The 19,135-nt window shown below is 39.7% G+C and overlaps 1 long non-coding RNA gene across 1 annotated transcript in view; it reads right to left on the bottom strand.

The window, feature by feature from the left end:
* Nucleotides 1–295: 295 nt before the first annotated feature.
* Nucleotides 296–19,135, bottom strand: part of LOC128467440 (uncharacterized) — a 38,665-nt gene continuing 19,825 nt past the window's right edge. The window contains exon 2 of the long non-coding RNA XR_008345726.1: nt 296–406. This is a non-coding gene — a long non-coding RNA (uncharacterized LOC128467440). The remainder of the gene's footprint in view (nt 407–19,135) is intronic.

The following is a 19,135-nucleotide window of genomic DNA, read 5'->3' as shown; positions in this document are numbered from 1 at the left end:
CATGAACCTGCTACTGAATCGACAGCTGGCTATGAGTATGTTCTGGAGTGTACATTTTATGTAATTATTCCTATCCATGAAGAGAGTTACAATAATGGTGGGATACGCTGAAAACATTAAGTTCTTCCCGACCCACAAAGCAACATATTAGTGGTCATAAGGAAGTCTATCAGGTCGAAGATGAGGATGAAACTGTGGACATTTACACAATGGTTCTACAAGAAGAAGTCTATGCTTGCACTCATATTATACATACAATGGGTTCATATTAGTTGTCCTCACCTCTCTCTCTTCATTCTTGTTCCAGGTTCTGATGGTCTACGAGCAATGGCCATAGGCTTCTTATTATTTCACACCTCTCTTTAACAGTCAATTCTTCTTTAACAATCTCTTCTAATAAACCGTTCTATGAAGCAAATTAAATCAATGAGTAAAGAAGGCAGAAAAGACATAAAATGCATTAAAAAGCTCATAGGCAAATAAGGACAGAAAATCGATATATGTTCATTATTATTATTGCAAATTCACCAACATAATCAATATAGGAAATGATGGCCACAAATGAGCAGCATATATTTGGACTTTGGTCAATATGTGTGGCACATTTACTAGAAACTTTGAAGTTTTAACCTTTTGCCGACAACGGTTAATTTATTGAACTATGCGTGAACAGTATTTCATCCATACCTAATCGCTTTAATACAATAACAAATTCAGAGCTAAAGATGACTCACAAGTATTTTTTTTTTTTATATCCAACCAGTGATTTTCGTAGCCATAATGCAAAGGCTGGTATCAAAAGCTTTTTCTGGAAATTTGCCACGGACGGCAGCTTCTATTTTAATTAAATAGAACTTTTTGTGGATAAACTTCTAGGGACATATCTACCCCAGTAGAACATTTGTCCTAGTTACGCTTTAAATAGGAGGCATTTGTTTGTGAAAACTGAATCTGCAATTATTCTTGAAATAATGTAATCAGAGATTTGCACTACAATATGTTTTTTATATTATTTATTCTTTTTGAAAGCAAAATAGCAGATATTATGCATTATCTCACATCAATATATTTTCTTTAACGAAAGTGTGTACCTAAGCAAACAAAAGAAGAATAACGGATACATATTACCACTGGTGAATTGGTCAAACAACTGCATTATCAATATAAAAAAAGTGGATCAACTACGTGACCTGCAAAACACTGCAAAAGTCTTCTTACACCACAGTTTTTAATAATGTTTGATGACGGATAATGGTCCCCTGACCGCTGCTTCCCCTTAGGGTTGAGTGAAGCCTTCATCTGCTATCTTGAACTAATGGAGATCTTCTGTAGTCCAGGGCAAGAGGTCAGCACAATGGATAACAAACACTTCCTTCCACTGGAGTTATTCTTGCCTTATCAGGGGCTAGATTTTTTTTACAAGGGCATGTGTGCTTTTCTCAATGTTTGCACACTGTGGACACTTTCTTTCCACTGTTTCCTGAATGAGCTGGACTTCTCCTTGTGACCTGTTGCTTATGGCAAGGTGTACTGGGGCAGACTCCAGAGTCTCCAGAAGGGGAATACATTTATCTAGAAACATATTCTAGTCATATTGCCACACCGACAATCACCATGATGAACTCTATATATATTTTTCTATTGGGACCCTGGTGACATGGACATGCCCTGTAATAGAGATGGACTGCCCTCTATGGACCTACTTCCACCAACGTAATTACAATATGTCACAGTTTGGTGGTATATACATATATAATTATTTTATTAGTTCAAATGATATCACTATAACAAAACTGCATACTGAACTGTTGGGTGATTAAAAAAATATATGTCAGATGTTTACTCCCAATTATTTATGTTAAAGGGATTTAGCTTTCTAGAGAAGGCATAAAGACACAGTAATGCCCCCTGTGGAGCCATGCTCCCATAGGTAAGTATTCTTATCTCTGTTCTGTTGGATAAACATGGAGCCATTAGAGTGCTTTATGGGGACACAATGGCACTTGTGTCGTCATCTTTGCCTCTTATAATACATCTTCAAGAAGTGGAATATACTCAGCAGGACAGGTATCCAAAGATTCGTGGTGGTTTAATGTTGGGCAGTTCCTGTATCCACTAATAGAATAATATGGGTATTTTCTATTTAAATGTTTCCCACCAGAATTATATTATCAGTGTTGTTTTTGAAGATGATCACCAAGCCTGAGATTGGTGGTGCATTTGTTTACATGACCTCTACAATGTTACAGTTTTTTGGGCATGTATTATGTTTGTTTTTTTTTTTAAGATTATTATGCCCATTGCAAGATATAGTATCATATAAAGCAAAATGCTTCAGTATGGAAAGATTCTCTAAGCAAATCTATTGAACCATACCACTTTAAAACATCATAACATTCAAGTATTCATATAGTATAAAATAGCTCCCATTTCTATTAGATTTCTTCACTTCTCAATGATAATGTGCATTCATTTCTTAAAAAACGCTCCTTTTTTTGTTTATTCTATAATATTGTACCGGTATTAGTATAGTGGACACATGTACCATTGCTACCCAGATAATGATGATGATAATAATAATAATAATCTTATAGTTAATAACTAGTAAATTAATACAATGGTTACATACATGGCAACTGTCCCTCTTTGATCAGGACAAAGAGCGTAATCACTGGCCTATTTCACTAGCAATAACATGGTTGGTGTTTTTATTTATTTATTATTATTATTATTATTATTATCATCATCATCATCATCTTTTATTTATATATGGCCAACAATTTAAGCAGCACTTATTACAATACATATATTTAAATTAGGAACCCAAGGCACTTGTGCACCTATTCAGTCTGCTAATCTTCACATTTATAATTTTAATTTTCGTTTTGCTCTTTCCAGCAGAGCCGTCCTTACAGGATAGTAACAATGAATGGCAAACATGCACGCTGCCTTATTTTTCCTTTCTGATCTCTTTTTTTACTGCAGTGCAGAATGGGTCCCCAGAGATCTAAGGGGAAACTTGGCAGTGGAGCGTGCTAAATGCTGCTTTCACTGCTAAGTAGTTGGGTTAACATTGTTACACAGATTGTTAGACAGATTACCGAAAGCAGCTACTGTTATCCAAACCCAATGATAATACTTCTAATTGCAAAAAATAAAGAGTAGTCAATGGGGGGGGGGTCATGTATAGGGGTGTTGCAACTATCGAAAAAGTCTCAGTATTTTGAGATTGTAATACATGCACTAAAAACGAAGTCTCCAAAAACCAGAAAAAAAATGGCTACTTTAACCAATGAAATGGCAATCTCAGCCACCACATGCAGAATGCCCAAAGAGTGCATTGAATAGACTGGGTTTATTTAATTTGTTATTTTTAATGTTTTTTTTTTTTTTTGGTTTTTTTTTTAATAACTACATACTTCACCTCCACAGGACAGAAGATAAGAGGGATGGGAAAATGCATAGTATGGGCTCTGTGCCTCTACAAAAGGGTAATTTGGCTTTAACAACCTCCATCCCAAAGGGCAGGGGGCATAGAGGAGGCACTAGATTGTCTCTCTACCTCCCATAGGGCATACACTTATAATTTGACCCCCCTTCCCTCACACACACCGACAAGCACACAACATGGAGAAGAAGTACACATTTTGCTGTTCGGATGTGCATGAAAAAAAGATCACTAAAACTGTGTAACTGCATGGGGAACATGGCAAAATACACCATTTATTTCATCTGCATGCTGTCTGACCTCAACCCAGACCCATTTTGTCTTCCAGTAGAGATTATGGACATGCTGATAAAAACTGTAACTATATTAGTAACATTATTACATATGGTATATTAGGTATAATAGCTGACCAATGAAAATAATATTTACAATATGCCCCAACATGGCGTAGAGGCCAAACACAACATTAATAACAAAATCTAATGCTTTCATAATGTCCGCTGCTCCATTTTGAGCTCATGAACTATTAAACAACCCTATACTACAGCGAATTAAAAAAGCAAAAGGTGCCTATATTTCACTTCTTGTCCCCATTTGTTTTTCTGAGTGCATTGCTTCTTGTTTTTGCTCTTTCCTTTAAAACCTATTTTGTACGAATAAACGTGCAAATGAAGGCATACAATCTGCCAAACGGCACCACGGTACCATAGTGCAAAAAAGGAGAAATTGTTCAAATGAACATTTAAGTACTTTCCATTTGCAGCAAATGGGACCCTCTGGGTATTAAGGAGTTAATGCGAAAACATATAAGACAATTTTTCAAACCAGTCTTGATTTTCTTTTTTTTTTTTAGATCTCCTGCACTTAGTGGAGGTTAAGTTGCTTTTTTTTTTAGTGTAAAGTACACAAAAGGGGCATATTTAGTTAATTGATGCAGGATTAGTGGGCTTTTAATGCACATACAAGCATATATAAATATGTAACTATATAAATCATTTTAGATATATATGCATACATATAAATAATCTCATATTTCTTTGAGTAAGCATCCGGTAAAATAATAGTATTGTAAAGGTGAGAAGCGGATGAGAAGTGTTGTTTATAGAAGCCAGCTGCTCGGAGTTTGGCGCCCAATGTTATTAAACTTGCTATTTTATGCTTAACCCCCCCCCCAACACACATACACACATATACACACCCAGCACAGGTACAGCTGAAACGTTAAATCCAATGCAAAGATTCTGTAAGTGATTAATTGTATGAGACGTGGCTGACCAGATGGAACAGAGAAAGCATCAAGTAATTCATACTTCTGTATGAGCTTGCTAGGCCCCTGTTGCTTTTAATGCACAGGAAGAACGCTGGCGAAACCCAGACCGGGTGTCTTGCCCCTGACAGCCCATTAAGAAATCTCGAAGCACCTCTCTCAAGTTCTGCTCTTGCTTTCTCAATGGCAGCCCTAATAAAACAGAAGCAAATCTTTCCAAGTAAGTCTTAAATCTTTCACGTACAGTACATTAACAGCCGCTGCTAAAACAAGTGGCTTTTTTTATTATTCCTGATAGGAAATTGGGGCTTCATTCCTTCTGCCTACTTACTAAGACAAGCTGCATTAGAACAGTATCTTATGCATACGCTATGTAAGTTTTATATCTGCCTCGCTTTCTATGCTTGTGTGTCTAGATAGACACTAATGGATAACATTGTGAACACAAAATATATATTTTTTTGTTTTCTATTATTCCAGTTCTTGAAAAATCCAAGCAGACCATCTTTCAAAGGGTTAACTGAGGTCATATATATATATAGATATATATATATATACACACACACACACACACACACACACATACATACACACTTTACTGGCTCTTAAATTTTACACTGATTTGTCAAACCCTATTTTAAACCTTACATTTTCGATTACAACTACGAATATATGCTTTGATAACATTTAAAACTATGTATAATTTATATTAATAACATATATTATAAAACACGAAGACAAAAAAGTTTAAATGGCTCCCCATCCTTTTAAAAGGACAGAGTACAAAAAAACAAAAAAGAGACCAGTGGTTTTTAAGGCAATCTAATGGGACTATTGCAATGTGAAATACTGTATATATATATATATATATATATATATATATATATATATATATACACACACATATATACATATAGATACATATATATACACACATACATATACATACACACGCAAAGGTGTATAACATACATCCCGTTACTGGACAGTTACGGTCTGTTCAGGACTCCGTTTAGAAGTCTGCAAAGTGTTAGGTTACTTACAAAATACACCCCTGTCCGATCTCGGTAACAAGGTATTTTGAAATAGCATGTTTATTTTGGGTTTTGGATTTTCTTATGTAGGAAAGTTGTCAGAAATGTATGTTACAGTAGCCCATTGGAGACAGGAGCAGACAGATAAAAGCTTACCGTTTAAAAAAAAAAGAAATTGGCTCCTTTTTCCCGTGTGAGTTAACTTAGATTTTTCAAAAGTTGGTGCTTTGTCAAGTCTTGATGATCAATAATTCTGCCTGTGAGTAATTTGTTTAAACGTGTCTGTGGCACAAGGTTATAATGCCAGAGAGGTACATTTTGGAGCCAAGTGGGATAAAAAAAAATTGTGAATTTATTTGGAATCTTTAAATCTGTGGGTGAGTGCGAGGTTAACCTTTTACCACAAGTAATCCATCCACCACCCCACCTCCAGGACCTCTTAACACCAGGCATCGCAGATCAGTCACGTCTTATGGGCTGAGTTATATGAAGTGAAAAAAAAAAATGAAGGCAAATATGGGGGAGAGGTAAAGAATGATAAATCGGCTAACCAAGAGAAGCCAGATGACAGGACGGTGCCCGGGCAGTGAATATGTTTGAAAACATAGCAAAGGCGAAGAGAGAACATGGCTTTTGTCTGGGGGCTTACAGGCTGTCTTTATTTCAGTGGCTGACTGCTTGGGTGAACATATGTTTTTTGCACAAGAAGTGGAGCAGAAAGTGTCCTTTGTTATACATTCTTTTGTGGACTCTTCTAGTCCTTGTGCCTGCTTAGGTTGGGTTTAAATACAAATTTGCCGCAGACACTTAAATTCTGAAGGGCTGACATGGAATCCCATGCATCGGTGGGAAATGACTATTGATAAAGGCTGAGTTAGTATACACAATTATGGTTTGAAGCCTCAAGGTTGCTCAATTGGTGAAAGAAAAACATCAGAAGTACTCACATAGTTGTTCTTAACCTTTCAACGCCGGCTTCATATTTTTACGCAATATTAGACAAATATTAAAGGTAAAATTCTAAAGATAAACCTGAATTTATTTACAAGCTTTATTATTATTATTATTTTTTGCAATCATTCCTTTTCTAAATTCCCTCAAAGAAAACGTGGTGGTTCGCGGAAAGTATGTTTATATAAATGTCGAAAAAATGAAACTGAGCAAACGAAAAGATAATTAATACAATGCAGGAGATGAAAGATTTTCAGAATTTACGTGCAGATTAAACAAATATGCGATCAGAAAAATCCACAGTCTAATTCAAGATTATTTACAGAAATAGAATATTTTATAAGGATCCTGTTACTGATAAGACAGGCAATTAAGTTGTTTCAGGCTTCGGTTTAACAAACTGCAATGTTGTGTACTTTTCTTTTTGTAACAGTGGAATAAAAACAAAAAAGTAGTAAAAGGTCAAAAGAGCAATTTAGAGAAAAGAGAAAAAAAAAATCTCTTTTCCCATTGATGACTGAAAATGATTGTGACCAAAAAACACAAAACAAGTTTGGGATGGGGCAGAAATATGTTCTCTTTGTGACTAAATGACAATAAGTTATCTGGACCTGTTGAAGCCTGTAGCCTGTGTTTCTTCTCCTCATTGTGTTGGAGTGCACATTAAGGAAGACAAAAGGAGGACATCTGCATTGTTACCATGCGCAGGGGTTAAGCATGTGACCCCTGAGGATGCTGCACTTGTGTTGCACAGGGAAAAAGTTCTTGACAATATAAACAAGAATTACTGCTGTTCCAAAAGAGCACAGACAATTAAGGACAATGCGGAGTGCTTGTTGAACAGCTGTTAGAGGTTCCTCATGACCTCTAGATACAGTTGCATTTTTGAAGGCTGAAGTGGGAACGTTTCTTGCGCCACTCATTTTTGATAAATGCCTGGCCTCGTTGGAACAATTTACGACCCCGATCCTGCCCTGCAATCGGGTGACCATCAAAATTACACCTCAACCCCCCAACAAATTGTTCCAATAATAAAGGAGACAAATAAATCATTACTTGACTATACTTTCTTCATGGCTCCAAGTGTTTCAGTTAACACATATATACATATTTTATTTCTGCAGGTCTGAGGCAATGAAAGTTAATGAAAAAGTTTTGCGCCACGGTAGAAGAACTGCTACACGCATAGAAAATCAACCACGTTTACCGATTTACTATATTTTTTTTACTCACGGACACAGATTAAACCAAATCTGTTGCCCTGTGCTTTTTTTCTTGGACTAGGAGAAAACTTTTATTTTCCCCTCTAAGGTACATTACCGAGAAGGGCTCAATAATAATAATCATAATAATAAATAATAATAATGGTATCAAAAGCAGAAATCTGGCAATTATTGGAAAAAAAATATTTATTTTCTCTAGAATTTAGTAAAAAATAATCAGATATTTCAAGCAAGTGGAATGTGAAGCGCAACAGCTAGTTTTTCCATTATTATTTTAGACTTGTGATTTATTTTTTTTTATTATTATTTTTTTAACAGAAAAATAATAAAACCAGAAGTATAAAGAGAACAAATAATTTAGCTAATAGCCAAAACAAACAAAATGTCGGTGAAGTCCCTGCTCCCAACACCAGCTCCTTAGCTTGCAGGAGCTATATCTGTCCGAACGCACTTCCTTAATTAATGTATTTATACATACACTAAGATATATATATATATATATTATATATACATATACAAACAAACACACATACACACACACACACACATCCTTACACATGCTTGCATATTGTTTTGTGAATGGAACAGACTTTACATTTGTCTTCTGGAAGCCTGCAAGACAGATTTTGACTTTCTAGGGAAAAAACCCACTACAGGCCAGTAGCTATGTCAACAAGCTGGCACAATAAAGGATTAGATTGTTCTGGCCATATGGGTTTTTCCAAGACAGGCCCCAAACGAAGGGTCGGCAGCAATGTTCTTTGTGAAAGTGATACTTCCTACAGCAGTGCATGGGAAGTTCCATATAAACAGGACAAAAGGAAGAGGCATGACCAGCGGGATTTTATAATAAATACCACTGCGAAAGGCCTCCTCATCAGAAAGCAAGATTAAAAACATGTTTTAATACTTCCAGCCATAGGACTTTGATGTGCAGAAGGAGGCCGCCGATAGATTTTGGCCAACAAGCTTTGTCCCCAGGGGAAAGGAGAAGATTGGGTTTCTGTTTGTCTGCAACTTTTCTTTTTAATATTTTTATTTCAGTGTCTGAGATTTTTGGACCAATGGTGAAGGGTCAAAATGGCAGCAAATCACACTACTTAACTCAATTCTTGCTTCGTACTAACGGAACTAAACACAAACGGGGTGAAAGGATATTTCCCGTGGAACAACAACATTATGCAAATTCATTCCATGCTAAAGTGCTATGTTCCAAAGAGGTGTCGGGGGAAAAAAAAACTATTTCCAGGAGCCAGGCAATAGGTTTCAGAGGCTATTACACAATGATGTTTTATTAAATCGGACATATTTAATAATAGCTGTGTGGACCCTTTACATTTTCATGGTGTCCCCCTTTCAAATTCATGGTGGGATTTTTCAGAATCCCCCCCATATGTGTGTGCTTCTTTTCCCAGCCCTCAACTGTTTTCCTTGCAGGATATGTGTTTGGCCAGATAGATCTCTCTGCACATGATATACCTACTTCCAGTCACCTCTGGCTCAACGACCCCCATAAGCTTAAATGGAAAGTGTTCCCCTTGATTTTAATGGGATCGATTGCAAGCGGCAGTGTTAGCAATGAGAGCTGTTGATAGCTTCAACCTGGGGTAAGTGTTTTTTTGTTTTTAAAGAATGCATTTAAAAGTACTTGTAGAGCATTTCATGTTATTCATTTACTATCACTTTGAAATTAAGCGGCCTCTAGGTGTGTGGACCACCTTCTCAAGCCACTAACAAAAATATACATATTATAATATGATGGGGAGTAATGACCTAATTTTTCCACTCTATTTTGTTTCCTACCCAGTTATTCTGAAAGACTTTGGAGGGAATGAGAAGGAAGAGGTTGAATGCAGGGCAAATAAGGTCAATAGCTGTGCAGGTGGTGCCACCATCTGCCACATTATTTTAAGACCAATATTTCCACAACAAATACAGTGTTCAAAACATTAAAAATAAAATCTTCAGGCAGTCTGATTAATTTAATAAAGAATTTAATATTCACATAATGAAGCGTAATTTCTTTGTTTGCCAGTTAAATGACTTGCAGCCTGACCCCTTAAACGGTAGTGGAGAAAATCAATATTGGCCATATCAGCAAAAAGCAAAGGTCATGAAGGGCTCCAGTCAGGTTATCGGGACCTATTGGCTCTTTTAATAGATATACCATTCTATGGTCTTTTAATTTAATGGCAGAACAGGACTATTGATATATATATATATATATATATATATATATATATATATATATATATAGATATATATATATATATAGATATATATATATATATATATATATATATATATCTATATATATATATATATATAGTTGTCCGGAAGACAACTCAAGTGACCATCAAGCGCAGCATACACCAAGATGATGCACTATCCCCATTGCTGTCCTGCATAGGCTTGAACACCCTCAGCCAGCTAATCACAAGGACCGGATATGGGTACAACTTCAAGGGTAGAACTTCTATCAGCCACCTCCTCTATATGGATGACATCAAGCTGGATGCCAAGAGCGATGCCACTGACTTGCTGATCCACCTGACAGGGATTTACAATGAAGACACTGGGATGTCATTCAGACTAGAGAAGTGCAGCCGGATTGTAGTAAAAAGGAGAAATACACTTAAGACCAATTAAGTAAAGACCAGCTACAAGTACATTGGTATGCAATAGTCACATGGGAACCATGATGAGGAAGCAAGGAAGGCAGCAACGTCTAAGTACCACCAAAGGTTAAGCCAGATCCTTAAGCGCTGGTTCAATGGAAAGAACAAGATCTGCACATACGCCTTGCCAGTCATCAGATACCCTTCTGGCAAAGCGAGCTGGTCAATGGAGGACACGGACACTGCTAATTTGAAGACACGAAAGCTACTCACAATTTACATAGGTGTCCAACACCCAGAGACTGTACACCAGCCAGAAAGAAGGTTGACAGTATCGGTCAAGGCCACGGTCCTGGATAAAACCCAGAGCAAGGTAAAGAAAGTACCATGGCACGCCAAGACCCTGCATGGGAAGTACTATCAACAAATAGCTGAGGTGGCTGGCGTTGGGAAACTTTACCAGTGGCTAGACAGGGCTGGCCTCAAAGAGGCACAAACGCAGGCACTTAGTAGCAGATCCATAGAGGCAGGCATCTACCACTCCAGACAGGACCCAAGGTGCAGGCTATGTAAAGAGATTTCTGAGACAGTCCAACACATAGTGGCAGGGTATAAGATGTTTGCAAGAACAGTGCACACTAAACGGCACAAACAAGTAGCTAGCATTGTGTACAGGAACATCTGGAAAGAGTATGGGCTAAACCCTACCATGTCCAAATGGGAGATCCCACAGAGGATTGTGGAGAATAACTGGGCTAAAATCCTGTTGGCCTTCCAGATACAGATGGACAAGCAGGTACTGTGGTATGGACCCAAACAGAGTGCACTTTAAGAATATGTTGCAGGTGCAATGTCCACGGTTTTGCAAATGATTCAACATTTTTGCCCCGAAGCTACAAACCTTTGGTGCGTAATTATTAACAGGACGGTGTTAACGGGGAACTAATGAAGTTAACTTTAAATACTTGAACACACATCTGGAAGTAATGGGATAAGCCAGAAGCTGTTAACCCCTTTGATACTTTGATTAGCAAAGGATATGTTCATTTCTAAATGCCTGTTTGTCATAGCACATGCAATATATATCATTTAGCTACATGGAAACAATGTTGCTAAAATTACATCTAAGCATGTAATATATAAATATATCTGCAGGTACACCAATTTCAGCACTACCCATCGGCACAGCAGTTTAAATATACGCTACCGGCATATCTTTCTTCTCCGAGACAGGGTTACTCAACTTTTTCTTCCCCCATCTTATTCATGTCTGCTATCAAATACCGTTAGTTTCAAAATGAATCAGGTTTTGAAGTACCCCTAGGGGTACACGTAAGACAGGTTGAGAAAAGCTGTATTACAGTACATGTCATGTCTGTTTGTCTTCTCACCCCATCACTGCCAGCAAGGTTTTATTATCCCTGTTGACTTCATGATGTCACAAACTTAGACCAATATAGAGATATGTGTAATCCTATTGCTTCGTTAACATAGTGTGTTTTATTATTACCTAGAATGGATTGGCTGCACATATAATTTTAAAAATTTTCTACTAATAGGCTATTTAATCCTGATTTATCGTACAATTCTTCTTCTTGATTGTGCGCGAACAGACAAGAGCAGAAAACTAGCATAAACTAAACATGGGCCAGAAACATATAAAATAAGCCTTTTAAGTTGTACTTTTACAAGCTGAGAACTTCCATCTTCATCCTTATCAAGGTATCTTTACAGTAGTCTGGGTCAAAGGTTTCCGCTCTCATGACACAAAGGCTGTCTAAGGGTCAAAGGAAGTAGGTTACAGATTGTCCTGGGTAAAGACCCTACATTTTACCGACAGCCTGTTACTGAAGTTCTTACCTTAACAGGAAAGACCATCTTTCAAAACATTGAACATTGGTGCATGGCCATCCACGCACCTTACCCAAATAGCCACCCCGTGGCAAGTTGGTGTTACAAAAAGAACCTCTACTGGGTCAGATCAGAGGATCTCACCGACTAGTCAATGCTCTCCACTATCCTCAAAAGCTGGACATGTTGGACAGCTAACCGGAACAGTGTCCTACAATTGTTGGACTGTCCTGCCCAACATAACTTCCCCAAACATGAAAACATTGGCAAAGGTGAGCTTCTAATCTTGCTTAAAAAATTGCTTTTTCCAAGCTTTAAATGTCTCTTTATACATGCCAAACTAAATTGTCCCTTGCATTGGAAAATCAGGCAGCGCACGAGCGGTTCACATCTAGAGATATAAGCTTTTCATCTGCATCTCTACCCATAAGCCCATGCACGAAACGGGCCTTTTAAACAAACCCTCTTTGAATCTACGTTATCTTGATCTAAAGCCCCATAAGGCCCACAAATCATGGACTTTTTGAAACAAAATACATACATTTTAATAGGTTTTTTTCATTCTGCCCGATTGGGAGTGGTAATGTAAATGAGACCAACTTAGATTTCACTTTTTTTTTTTTGTTACATTTGTGGCAGAATGTGCTGGTGAGAAAAAAAGTAATAGATTTTTTTTTATTATCAGAATGTCACTTAAATGAAAAGGTTTAACATTTACATTACAAGAGGGACTTCTGGCAAAAATCTGTCCTCAAGGGATAGAGAGAGAGCACAAATAAATAAACTGATAAAAGCATACCTAATATCAAAGTAGAAAGGGATGACTGATAAAAAAAAAAAAAACATTTTTTCTTTGCGATTCTCAATAAAAATATACAAAATCTAAAGTGCGAAATGATTTGATAAAACAAATTCATTTAGGGTTATGAGAGTAACAATATACCAGTTAATGGAAAAGTGTGTTAACAGATCAATAAATTGGCCTTATCTACACAGAAAGAGAAAAAAAAAACATACTCAAGAGAACATCGCCATTAATGGATCCTTATAAAATGCTTGGGTGTTCACTAAAATACACTTGCCGGGTACCTAATAACAGGTATTATGGTGAATCCTAAGCAACTGATTCTTGAAGTAACTGTTTTTTTCTCTTAGTTCCATTTAAAAGTTGAGTTGCCACGAAAGTCAATGGAGATACATCATGGGCAAATTCGGGTGTCATGGGCAGCTCAAACATGAAGAACCTAATGGAAAGTGCTTCAAGTTGTAGTTTTAACAACCAATTTAGGTATCTAAACTTTTTGTTCAGCGACTAAACCCAAAATGCTTCCAATTATGGTGCCAGTTGACCTAATAGAGGAGCACTGACACTGCTCGCTAATGAGGTTACTTTAAAGGTAATACACATTTAAATGTACAAATTTAAAAGTAGTAGCAAAGCATCATCTTGAATGTAGACTAAATAAAAAAAAAAAAAAAGGTCTTGCCATATTGTATTTGAATCCATTGTTTGGTCCCCATGCTGTATACAAATATCAAACCCATTAAAGCGACCGGCGTGTACACACACCGTGCCGCCCAGTGGCAGCAGTGTCTCAGCTCTTCGTCTCGCCCCTTTCAAGACGTGACATTCAAGGGAGCCGGCTAACAGAAGAGTTCCTCCTGACAGGGAGAGGATCGTCACGTCGGAGGACAGCAGGGAAAAAATTTAAGTATTAACAAAAAAATATTAGGGGTTATAGGAAAGTGGACCCATATTCAAGGGGGGGACAAAAATTAATACAAAAGGGGGGTGGCTGTGTTGTGGCATTACAAAATCAATAGGGGGTGGCTGGGGGTAATACACATGGCAGTGGGGGCATCAATAGACAAGAGGTTGGTTGGGCATCACAAAAATCAATATACAAGGGTGTGGGGGAGACACATTAATCAATACTAAAGGGGGCTGGGCATCAATACTAAAGGGAGCAAAAATACAAAAGGGGCAGTTAATGACAAAGCAGTGTAGAAAATATTTTTTATATGCTTCAGTGCGGCAGAGCCTGTGCTGTTGTGTGTGTCTGGGTGTCGGTGTGGCAGAGCCTGTCCTGGTGACTGTGTTTGGATGTTGGTGTGGCAGACCCTGCTCTGGTGTGTGTGTTTCGTGTGGCAAAGGCTGTCCTGATGTGTGGGTGTTTGGGTGACAGTGTGGCACAGCCTGTCCTGGTGTGTGTGTTTGGGTGTCGGTGTGGAAGAGCCTGTCCTGGGGTGTGTGTGTTTGGGGTTGGTGTGGCAGAGCCTGTCCTGGGGTGTGTGTGTTTGGGTGTCGGCGTGGCAGAGCCTGTCCTGGTGTGTGTGTTTGGGTGTCAGTGTGGCAGAGCCTGTCCTGGTGTGTGTGTTTGGGGGTTGGTGTGGCAAAGCCTGTCCTGGTGTGTGTGTTTGGGGGTTGGTGTGGCAAAGCCTGTCCTGGTGTGTGTCTTTAGGGGTTGGTTTGGCAAAGCCTGTCCTGGTGTGTGTGTTTGGGGGTTGGTGTGGCAAAGCCTGTCCTGGTGTGTGTGTGTTTGGGGGTTGGTGTGGGAAAGCCTGTCCTGGTGTGCGTGTTTCGTGTGTCAGTGTGGCAGAGCCTGTCCTGATGTGCGTGTGTGTTTGGGTGTTGGTGGGGCAGAGCCTGTCCTGGTGTGTGTGTGTGTGTGTTTGGGTGTGAGTGTGGCAGAGCCTGTCCTGATGTGTGTGTGTTTGGGTGCCAGTGTGGCAGAGCCTGTCCTGATGTGTGTGTGTTTGGTTGTCTGTGGGGTAGAGCCTGTGTTGGTGTGTGTGGGTTTGGGTGTTGGCGCGGCAGAGCCTGTCCTGATGTGTGTGTGGGTTTGGGTGGCGGTGTGGCAGAGCCCGTCCTGGTGCGTGTGTTTAGGTATCAGTGTGGCAGAGCCTGTCCTGCTGCGTGTGTTTGGGTGTCGGCGTGGCAGAGCCTGTCCTGGTGTGTGTGTGTTTGGGTGTCGGCGTGGCAGAGCCTGTCCTGGTGTGTGTGTGTTTGGGTGTCGGTGTGGCAGAGCCTGTGCTGGTGTGTGTGTGTTTGGGTGTCGGCGTGGCAGAGCCTCTCCTGGTGTGTGTGTGTTTGGGTGTCGGTGTGGCAGAGCCTGTCCTGGTGTGTGTGTCTGTGTGGCAGAGCCTGTCCCGGTGTGTGTGCTTGGGTGTTGGTGGGGCAGAGCCTGTCCTGGTGTGTGTATTTTTGTGTTCATGGGGCAGAACCTGTCCTGGTGTGTGTGTGTTTGGGTGTCGGTGGGGCAGAGCCTGTCCTGGTGTGTGTGTGTTTGGGAGTCGGTGTGGAAGAGCCTGTCCTGGTGTGTGTGTTTGGGTGTCGGTTTGGAAGAGCCTGACCTGGTGTGTGTGTTTGGGGTTGGTGTGGCAGAGCCTGTCCTGGTGTGTGTGTGTATGGGTGTTGGTGTGGCAGAGCCTGTCCTGGTGTGTGTGTGGGTATTGGTGGGGCAGAGCCTGTCCTGGTGTGTGTTTGGGTGTCAGCGTGGCAGAGTCTGTCCTGATGTGTGTGTGTGTGTTTGGGTATTGGTGGGGCAGAGCCTGTCCTGGTGCGCGTGTTTGGGTGTCGGTGTGGCAGAGCCTGTCCTGGTGTGTGTGTTTGGGGGTTGGTGTGGCAAAGCCTGCCCTGGTGTGTGTGTGTTTGGGTGTCAGTGTGGCAGAGTCTGTCCTGATGTGTGTGTGTGTGTGTTTGGGTATTGGTGGGGCAGAGCCTGTCCTGGTGCGTGTGTTTGGGTGTCGGTGTAGCAGAGCCCGTCCTGGTGTGTGTGTTTGGGTGTCGGTGTGGCATAGCCTGCCCTGGTGTGTGTATGTGTGTTTGGGTGTTGGGGTGACAGAGCCTGTCCTGGTGTGTGTGTGGGTGTCGGTGGGGCAGAGCCTGTCCTGGTGTGTGTGTGGGTGTCGGTGGGGCAGAGCCTGTCCTCGTGTGTGTGTGGGTGTCGGTGGGGCAGAGCCTGTCCTGGTGTGTGTGTGGGTGTCGGTGTGGCAGAGCCTGTCCTGGCGTGTGTGTTTGGGGGTTGGTGTGGCAGAGCCTGTCCTGGTGTGTGGGTGGGTGGGTGTCGGTGGGACAGAGCCTGCCCTGGTGTGTGGGTGGGTGGCAGTCGGTGTGGCAGAGCCTGTCCTGGTGTGTGTATGTGTTTGGGTGTCGGTGTGGCAGAGCCTGTCCTGGTGTGTGTATGTGTTTGGGTGTCGGTGGGGCAGAGCCTGTCCTGGTGTGTGTATGTGTTTGGGTGTCGGTGTGGCAGAGCCTGTCCTGGTGTGTATGGGTTTGGGTGTTGGTGGGGCAGAGCCTGTACTGGTGTATGTGTTTGGGTGTTGGTGGGGCAGAGCCTGTCCTGGTGTGTGTGTGTGTTTGGGTGTTGGTGTGTGTGTGTGTGCGCATTTGGGTGTTGGTGTGGCCCTGCCTCCAGTGTGCGCCAGCTTAAATCCAGCTTGTATCCACAGTGTGCTCCAGCCTTGTGCAGTTTTATTTGGGTAAACTTGTTTTAAATGGTTTGTGGGCTGACTGTTTTACTGTTTAAGTAATTTAGTAGTGATAGAATGACATAAAAGTTCATCAAAAAAACGTTTCCACTGCTTTTTTCATTATCGCCAAATTAACCCTGTATTAATACGCATTATAAAGCTAAAAGGCCATATTTTCTCTCAGTAAAAAAATGAGTGCGGCCCACTCACACATACATTTCAGATGAAGTGGCCAACTGCAGAAAAAACTTGTACCACGTCCTATAACAGGGGTTTCCTAGTCTTCCTATTCACAAACTATCCTTCTGTGGGACTTGTCTGCTATTGATCAGAGTCGACAAGAATAACTAGAGACAGCAATTCATATATGGTGACTTTCTGGATTCTGGATTCCTTTTTTTTTTATTAAGAAAAAAATCCATAAGTATTTTATTATTACACCATTGCTCAGTTCTTATTTTTGTAGTTAATGTATGTATCTAAAAACTCTAATTGCAATGAATGTACCATTAATTCTATTATATATCAATCATAATTACCCTAGATTATATCCTTCACAAAAGGATGAAAGGTCTTTTGGGGGATTCACACTACCAACCTACAGGTCAAATGAATTGTTCCTCCCCAAGACTCAAAGTACTTTACATGCTGCATTGCTCTGTAAAAGCACTGAGCTGCTTTATGTTCTATTGATATTGAATTTGTTAACCCACAATTGATTTTCTGTGTTATACAATCTAACTTAAAGAAACAGAGATAATTCCCTACAGTTAATGTCACATTTTAATGTAGCTCGCCTTTTCAGTTGTTCTATGCAAGTGGATGAGTTCTCATATGATAGGGTAAGGTCGCCCTCTTCTGGAAAACAAAATAATCTAAGTTAACGAACAGAGGGAAACAATTTTTTGTGGATTGTTTCTAAATACAGTTTCAGCAGAAATGTATATAATTGTAGAAGAATTCATGAATATATATATTGTTTTATATACTGCCATCATATTCCGCAGGGCATAAGAAGTAGTATATGATATAACAATTTCACTTACAGAAACAAATGTCTCCTTCAGCATAGACATTTTGGACAATGTTATGCTTTCAACTTTGTGGGAACAGTTGGGGGAAGGTCCTTTCCTGTTCCAGCATGACTGCGCCCCAGTGAACATAGCAAGGTCCATAAAGACATGGTTGGATGAGTTTGGTGAGGAAGAACTTGACCGGCCGCACAAAGCCCTGACCTTAACCCCATCAAACACCTTTGGGATAAACTGGAACCGAGATTTTGAGCCAGGCCTTCTCGTGCCTGACCTCACAAATGCGCTACTGGATGAATGGGTAGAAACACTCCAAAATCTTGTGGAAAGTCTTCCCGGACGACTAAAAGCTGTTATAGCTGCAAAGGACAACCAACTACATATTAATGCCCATGTATTAAGAATTCAATGTCATAAAAGTCCCTGTTGATGTATGGTCAGGTGTCCCAATCCCTGTCCATATAGTGTATTTAGAAGCAAAAAACATTACACAACAAAACCTAACTTACAGATCACATATTGGTTGGTTTATACTTTTATAAATATAGGATATGGAAGGAAATTGTATCCAGTATATATTAACACTAACAATATTTCACTGCAAGCCAGCCAGAGACCATCGAATACAATAATGAAACTTTTCAATCAAGGTGGTGTCAGTTCATTAAGACACATAATATACCAGAGTAAAAGCAACAATCAATAATAGGATTGTTAAAATAGTTCCTCGAGACTCAATGTCACATTTGATTAAATATGTCACACAATTACAACTTTTTTTCTTTGAAATATCCAACAAAAATGTTTATACCATCCTTGATTATATCTGAAGAAAGGACCTCAGAGCTGTCAAAGGCTTATGTGACTGTGCAACTTGTTCTATAAGTAAATTGGCCCATATATCTTCTCAATCAAGTACCCAAAGGTTAACACTGTTCTTTAAGGGGGCAGACATTTTGCCGATTCTTTAAAAATCATACTTAATTTTAATAATACATTTGGTATTGTTTGTGGTTCACTATCTTGACATTTTTTTTAATCTTATTTACCTTGATTACCCCAACCAAAATCAGAAATAACACACAAAGCCAGAAAGCCCTGGCAGAATAATAAGTGACATGACTGCGAGAAATAATTTCTGCACTTGTGGGATAACCACAGAATTCCCAGTTCTAGAAATCTGATAATTATGGCTTTTTAAGACTCCTCATCTCTCATGTACTTCATACATTAAAATAA

Source organism: Spea bombifrons, chromosome 10 (assembly GCF_027358695.1).
Source record: "Spea bombifrons isolate aSpeBom1 chromosome 10, aSpeBom1.2.pri, whole genome shotgun sequence".
Taxonomy (NCBI): domain Eukaryota; kingdom Metazoa; phylum Chordata; class Amphibia; order Anura; family Pelobatidae; genus Spea; species Spea bombifrons.
This window is presented reverse-complemented; position numbering and strand designations above follow the sequence as displayed.